Genomic DNA, 8076 nt, shown 5'->3' on the forward strand with positions numbered 1-8076 from the left:
AACATTCTCAATCACCCTTCAATACTGGATGTATAAATTTTGAAATTTATCAATATCAACCCTAATAGCTTCATTTTTTTAATTAATTAAAACTATAGCAACATACATAAATCTGTAGCAACATCCATCAGTTGGAATATCATTTTTTTAATTAATTAGATCAATAAATATCAATAAACATCCATTTAAAAACACATCATCTGTAGCAACATCAATAAATCTGTAGCAACATCCATAAATCTGTAGCAACATCAATAAATCTGTAGCAACATCCATAAATCTGTAGCAACATCAATAAATCTGTAGCAACATCCATTTAAATCAATAAATATCAATAAACATCTTGTAGCAAAACATTAATAAACATTAATTCAGCAGCCCATACATACACAACCCACACACAAAGCATCCTGTAGTAACAAAATAACACAACCAAAACATGAACAAAATAACACAACCAAAACATGTGTCCAGCAGCACACAAGAAGATTCAACAAGTAGCAAAGAAAATAATTAATCCCAAGCACAACCCGCAAGGGATAGGTTATCCAAAAACTGAAATTAAAAATAAATATAAAAATATCCATTACAACAAAAAAAGCAAATCCATTGTTTCTTCAAACCCATACAAACCACACAACTTCCATCATCTCCTTCAACTTGAACTCCTGTTAAATAACAAAAGGAAAAAAAATAAATAATTAATACTAATAATAAAATGTAAAAAATGTTAATTACAACAAAAAAGATGACAACTAACACAAAAGTGGCACATGACTGATCCGACTCGATCTCATCATCATCATATATAGTTGCATAGCCCACCGATTCCAATGTTGAATTTCCTAAAAAGTAAAGAATATAAATTCAATAGTGAAATTATTCCATGGTAATCATGCAAATGCCTGGTTCCATTTTTTGAATTACCTTCAAGATGCTTATTACAATAATTACATATTGCCTTCCACACCCCATTGACTTGTTGTTTTTTAAAATGTTCCCACACAATACTTGGTTTTCTTTTAGTTCCTCCACAAGTAGTATTAGACTCTTCTAAATCAATAACATGTTGATTAGAGAGGGGAGACGGTGAGTTCGTAGGTGCGTTCGTAGCTGGCGATGAATGTTGTGACGCATCACTCTCAAATGGTACTTGAGAGTTAACGGGTGCTTCAGAGTTAACATCTGACATTTTTAATCTTTATAAAAATAATATGGATTGAATTAATATAAATAAATTAAGTACTCATCATCTTTTAAACAAATTATGACATGATTGAAACATAATTGTAGAAGATTTCAAATATAAATTACCACACTGTAATATTTTATCAATTTATCACCTTTAAGCGAAATCCTAACTAGTTTGGTTGTGCTTCAAGACCAAGACAGACTATTTCCTAAGCTAGTTGAATCTGATGTGTAATGTTTTCCAATGGACTTGAGTGAGCTTGAGATCTAAATTATGTTCTATCAAGCAGCATGGACAGGTAGTATCCAAGAATTGGTTTTCAAAGCAAAAAATTTAGGGGAAATAAAAGTGCATGCACCATTTTGTTGCAAAATTATAGGAAGGCATGTTCCAAAATTCCATAGCTTGAACATTTTGACTATTTACCTTCTTTTTATATATAATATTCAAACTATGTTTGCATCATAAATTTTAGAGGGGGATGGGAATGAAGAGGAAAAGAATAAAATAAAATGACATAAGCTAAATTTGTTTGTTTTCATCCTATTTGATAAATCAAATTTACAAGGTAGTTGTAATTCAGTTCTCTTTTTTTCTTCTTTTGTTCCCCAGAAAAGGAAGCCTTCCATTTCAGTTCTCACATGTTTTTCATTCTTAGACTTGGATTGAGCACTGATGACTGGTCCATAATTCAAACATCATTTTGAACATTGGATTAATTTCTGTTTTGTCAATAACAAAAAATGCTATGTGCCAATTACAATCACTCAAGGTATGAATACAAAGAACACCTACTCTTTTTTTTTTTTCCTTCAAAAAATAAGTATAACCTTCTTCCCTATCAAACTATACAAAATAGCCAAAAACAACACTAAAGCCTATATAGAGACTGCTCTACTCCAATCTTAATACCAAAAACAACACTTAATACCATAAATGTAAATCTATAGATTAGCTAACCAATCTTTGTTCCATATCATGATCAAGACCAAAATTCAAAGCATCCAGAAGCTTAGAGAGACTCCTAATCCAACTGATTATCAATATAAAATAGATCGAAATCTGGGAAACCAGATCTATATTGTAAAAAATATAAAATAGATTCAAAGACAAAAAAAACAGATTCAAAGACTCCTAATCCAGCTGAAGAAGGTTCAATATAAAATAGATTAAAAAAAAAAACAGATCTATATATATATCCAGGGACAAATCTATAAAATAGATTAAAAAAAAAACAGATCTATATATATATCCAGGGACAGATCTATAAAATAGATTAAAAAAAAACAGATCTATAAAAAAACACAAATCCAACAGAGAGAGAGAGAGAGAGATACCTAAACAGAGATGGGAGGCGCGGTGGTGACGGAAGGAGGATCGCCGGTGATCGCCGGTGACAGAGGGAGGCACGGCGGTGACGGAGGGAAGAGAGAAGGACAGACCAGTGGCGAGAGAGAGAGAGAGAGGAGCGGCGTGAGTGAGTGTGAGAGGCTTTGAGTGACGAAGGGAAGAGAGAGAGACAGACCAGTGGCGAGAGAGAGAGAGAGAGAGGAGCGACGTGAGTGAGTGTGAGAGGCTTTGAGTGACGGAAGGAGGATCGCCGGTGACGGAGGGAGGCGCGACGGTGACGGAGGAAAGAGAGAGGGACAGACCAGTGGCGAGAGAGAGAGAGAGAGGAGCGGCGTGAGTGAGTGTGAGAGGCTTTGAGTGTGTGTCTCTGTGAAACCCTAACCAAGACAAGCATATGCATATATATATATATATATTCAGGGACAAAAGGGTCATTTTAGCTCGGGGACCATGAGGGGCGGGGCCGGGCCGGGGCCGGTTTTGAAACACATATCCCCGTCCTCGGCCCGGATATCATCGGGGATGAATTTTTAAATACCGTCCCCGGCCCGTAGGGGATATTTTTCGGTGAATAACCGCTGAATTCGGGGTCGGGGGGTCGAGTCACTGTTGGGGTGGTTTCAAATTGCTATCCCTAAAACTATATACACATATAAAACATAATAAGAGTACGTGTCTATGGATGCAAAATAAAATACAAATAATATTAAGGACCGCATTTAGAGTTGTTTTGAGAGTCAAGTATATTGGTTAATTTTTTTTTTTATTTTTTGTAAAAAAATGTATAAAAAAATTAAAAAATTAATTTTTTATAATTAATTTTTTGACTAAAATAGTCTATTTTTAAACTTGCTATTAATAAAAAAAAATAAGAATATCAATAAAAAAGAATATCATTTTTTTATATATAAAAAATTAAAATAAAATCCATAATTGATATTTGCCTAATTTAAGCAGTGAGTGACTGTGATTGGAAAGGCAGAGAGAGCTTTGACTTCTGAGCACACAAGTGCCAAGTGGGCTGAGTCCGGAGGTTACTTCCGAATCAAGCCCAGGCCCACCTTCCCAATCCCACTTGATACGCACAACTTTCACGTTCTTATTTTGGCGCGTGTTACTCTTCCAAAGTGAAAGTGGTTTCCTTTCGGTATTATTACCTTGTACTTTGGTAACCACTGACCACACTCACCGCCAGCCTTTTGTCTTCTCCACATAGAGAAAATGTTCTGATATGCAGCATAAAATTACGTAAATTTTTTGAATAATGTTTGGAAAACGTGAATTCCAAAAAAATTATTAAATTTTTTATCAAACTTTTTACATGGGTGTGGGATCTTTACCAAACGTTTCATATGTGGGATCCCACACTCATGTGAAAAGTTTGGTAGAAAATTTGATAATTTGTTTGAGGTCCTTAGCATAACTCATAGGTCATGTTTGATTCACAACACTAATAGTGAGGTATTAATAATCCTATCAAATTTAGTGTGGTATTAACTATCCCACCCCTACCCCATTACTAATAATCCTACAAATTTGTTGGATTAATTATCCATTGGATTAATAATCGTAAACCAAAATGTCAAAATAAACATAAGATAATTGGGCCCACGGATTAATAATCCCAATCCCATGCTTTAATCATTCCAATCAAACATGCCCATAATGTTTTATGTATTAATTAATTCATTAATTAGTGTATTAATTAAGGGCAAATTACATATACACCCCTTCAGGTTTGGTTAAATTACAGATACCCCTGAGGTTTCGGAAATTACATCCCGCCCCCTGAGGTTTGTATTTTCATAACAATTTACCCCCTGAGGTTTATATTTCATAACAAATTACCCCCTAATTTCTTATGGAAATATAGCATTCAGGGGGGAATTCGTAATTTCTCAAACCTCAGGGGGTATCTGTAATTTTGACAAACCTGGAGGGGTGTATATGTAATTTGCCCTTAATTAATAATGTGGTATAATTTAATTTTTCTTTAATATTTGTAATTTATATAATGAATGAGATCAATAATAATATCATAATTGGTGTTGACACACTACTTAGTACGTTAATTGGTACATGTAATACCACTGATATTTTTTTTTGAATTTATGTAAGTGATTATATAAAAATATATAAATTAAATATAAATTTATGTGAATATACAAATTTATAAGATTACTTATATAAATTTGTGTAAAGTTATATATAATGTACAATGCACATGAAGATCGAAAAAGTATTTTGCAATTAGAAAATGAGTAAGGATATATATTCTAAAAATTTATCAAATATCTTGTTTGGCACAATCATCTTATTTATATTATATTACTTTTCTATTATATCACTTTAATCTTAATTGACATTTTATATTTTTTTATAAAAAATAAAAAATATACTAATCTAATACTTTTCAAATAAAACTTAAATGTCTTGGGATCAAATGCATTTTCCTTAAAAAATTTCAATACAAAAAAAAGAAAAGAAAAAAAAGAATACAAAATTAAATAAAAAAATTATTGAACAGAAAAAAAAAAAGTTCAATATTTATTTGTAAATATTACTTTCTTAAAAAACCTATTCATCCATGTGTGTCTAATTTTTTATTTTGTTTATATTTTTTTAGATTCATTATTATTTTGTGCAAGAAATATATGTGTGATACATCAAATTCTGATATTATTTCTTACTCACAACAAATAATAAATAAAAATATTAAAATAATTATCTAAAATATTATTTAAAAATCAAAATAATAAACTATAATTATTTATTATGAATGCAATTTATATTCTACTAACTTCAAATTTACATCATCTTATCTTATCTTATGCTCTAGTTTCCCAATAATTAATTTTTCATGGTTACTATTTGACGATAGAATGCATCACATAATTCGATATGCATCTCCATTTGAGAAGGATTATTTGAGGCTTTTTTGGCTATTTTAATTATAAAAGACAAAATAAATTATTTTTGTCACAAAAAATAAAATATTATATTTAATTTATAATCATTATATTCTTCTCTAAAAAAATATTAAAACATTAAAAAGTCAAAAAAATTCTTCTCAAATTAAACTTTTTAACCCAAGTTAAATTAGTAAAACAAAAAAAAACAAAAAACCAAAAACGCCAATCCATTTTCCAAACGACACCATAAACTACTTTCACATATAGATATACCTTCTCTTTCAAAGTTTCGCATATGTATGACTTTCCTCTTCCTCGGAATCCTCTGTTCTAGGGTTTTGTTGCTGCTGCAACTTGAGGGTCCACTTGAAACGACTTTTAGAATTACATTAATGGTGGCTTCTTCTTCAGGATCAACAGGTAGGTACAAGTAAACCCTTCTCTAACCTCTATATTTTCTTCTGTCTCCTCCTTCTCATTATTGCAATCAGTGACTTGGGTTTTCCATCTTCAAGCAATAAAAAAATGCTACACCATTTCACCATAACATCTATCTGAAAAAGAACACAATTTCTCTCAAATCTGAGTGCAAAAGTTGTGAACTTCTTGTGAGTTTTATGTCAGTGAAAGAAAGTGTTTATTTTGTTTTGTTCACAAGATGAGTTGTGGGTCTGATGACCTCATGACTACTGGGTTCTGAGTATATACCCCAATGATCTGTTCAATGTCAGACTTCAGAGATCAAAGATGGTTTCTTGACCACACCCATTTGAAAATGTCTTGGATTCAACATCAAATCTCTCCTCCTCTCTCTCCATATGTTGGTACTTTTCATAAAGATTCAAACCCTTCACCCTCATCATCATCGTCTTCATCATCTGGTACTAGAATTAGTCCAGCTGTTCTATTCATTATAGTAATCTTAGCTGTTCTGTTTTTCATATCTGGTCTCCTCCACCTGCTTGTTAGATTTCTCATGAAGCACCCATCTTCCTCAACTCAATCCAATGACAGATACCCACAAGTTTCCAGCTCTGATGCTCTCGAAAGACAACTACAACAACTCTTTCATCTCCATGACTCTGGTCTAGATCAAGCTTTCATAGACGCTTTACCTGTCTTCATGTACAAAGATGTAGTGGGTAGTGGTAACGAGCCATTTGATTGTGCTGTTTGTCTCGGTGAATTTTCTGAGAAAGACAAGCTTAGATTGCTTCCTATGTGTAGCCATGCCTTCCACATCAATTGTATAGATACTTGGCTCTTATCAAACTCAACATGTCCTCTTTGTAGAGGGACCCTCTTTACTCCTGGACTATCCATCGAAAACCCAATTTTTGGTTTCGATGATTTTAGAGAAGATGATGGGTTTCCTAATAATCCACATAATGGGTTTGTTTCGAATCAGAAGACTGTAGAAATTGAGGAAATTGTCAGTGAAAAGGGGGTTTTCCCAGTAAGACTTGGAAAGTTCAGAAAATTGGACGATGGTGCCGGGGAGGCAGGTGGAGGGGAGACCAGTAGCAGTAATTTGGATGCAAGAAGATGTTACTCAATGGGTTCGTATCAGTATGTAGTTGGCGAAACAAACCTCAGAGTGGCATTGAGTCATGATCGAAATGGTGATGATATGAAGATTGTGAACGGAATAGAACAAAATGGCAATGGCAAACCTATAGTTGATGGGGATATGGAAGGGAAGAAAATTAGTATTGGGTCTAAAACTGATAGCTACTCTGTATCCAAGATCTGGTTGTGGTCAAAGAAGGGCAAATTTGCAAGTTCTTCAGAAACTCAATGAGTAAATATATGTTCTCTTAATATGGATTTGAAAAGGGCAATGGATGGGAAGAACAATGGACACATGAAAAGGTATTTTCTTCATTGTTTTCTTGGTTGAGTATTCACAATTGATTGAATTCGAAGCTTGTTCGCCTTTGTATCCCTCGTCTTTTTGAAATTTTTTGAGATGATGATTCAAGAATGTGATGGATTATTATGGTTTTGTACATGTGTACTTCATCTTTTGGTTCAAACTTGTAATGCCAGCATTTTCCTTAGGTTTTCTTCCTCATTTTGGTTCATAAATATTGCACAGAGAGAGAGAGAGAGAGAGAGAGAGAGAGAGAGAGACTCTAGCTTGTACATGTTTTCTTTAATCATAAACTTGTTATGGTATCTAAATCATTGTGTTCCATCTAAAGTTCAATTGTGCTAGTGGAGACAAACAAACTCTATTGATTTGTATCAAGAATTTCATGTTACTAGTAAGAATCCTATTCCTCATTGACAAAGAAGTCTGAAATCAAAATCATGGAACGATTCCAATTTTCTCTCTCACAATTTTAATAATTTTGTGGAACTTTTGTGTCAATTCATATCTCATTTGCTTTTAAAAGCTCGAGATTTTCCTGAACTTATGCCCAATATGTCGTTGCAGTGGATGAGCTTCTTTTGCTTTTTCTTTATTTTTCTCTTTTTTGTGGCAATTGTTTTTTTCTTTTCTTCTCTTTTGGTTAAATCCTTTTGTTGAACCTTTTTGGGATAATGCGAGGACTGTATCTATCTCTTGTGTGGTGTCATTTTCTGGGTTGGGAGTCTTGGGACATTGTTGGTGGTGGG

The 8076-nt window shown here is 33.0% G+C and overlaps 1 pseudogene across 1 annotated transcript; it reads left to right on the forward strand.

Moving 5' to 3' along the window:
* Nucleotides 1-5703: 5703 nt before the first annotated feature.
* On the forward strand, nucleotides 5704-7638 carry LOC114289315 (RING-H2 finger protein ATL46 pseudogene; annotated as a pseudogene). The gene has a single exon (XR_014347688.1). The product of XR_014347688.1 is annotated as an RING-H2 finger protein ATL46 pseudogene (transcript).
* Nucleotides 7639-8076: the final 438 nt, after the last annotated feature.

The sequence above is a fragment of the Camellia sinensis genome, chromosome 1, assembly GCF_055761805.1.
Source record: "Camellia sinensis isolate YWXY chromosome 1, ASM5576180v1, whole genome shotgun sequence".
Classification (NCBI taxonomy): Eukaryota; Viridiplantae; Streptophyta; class Magnoliopsida; order Ericales; family Theaceae; genus Camellia; species Camellia sinensis.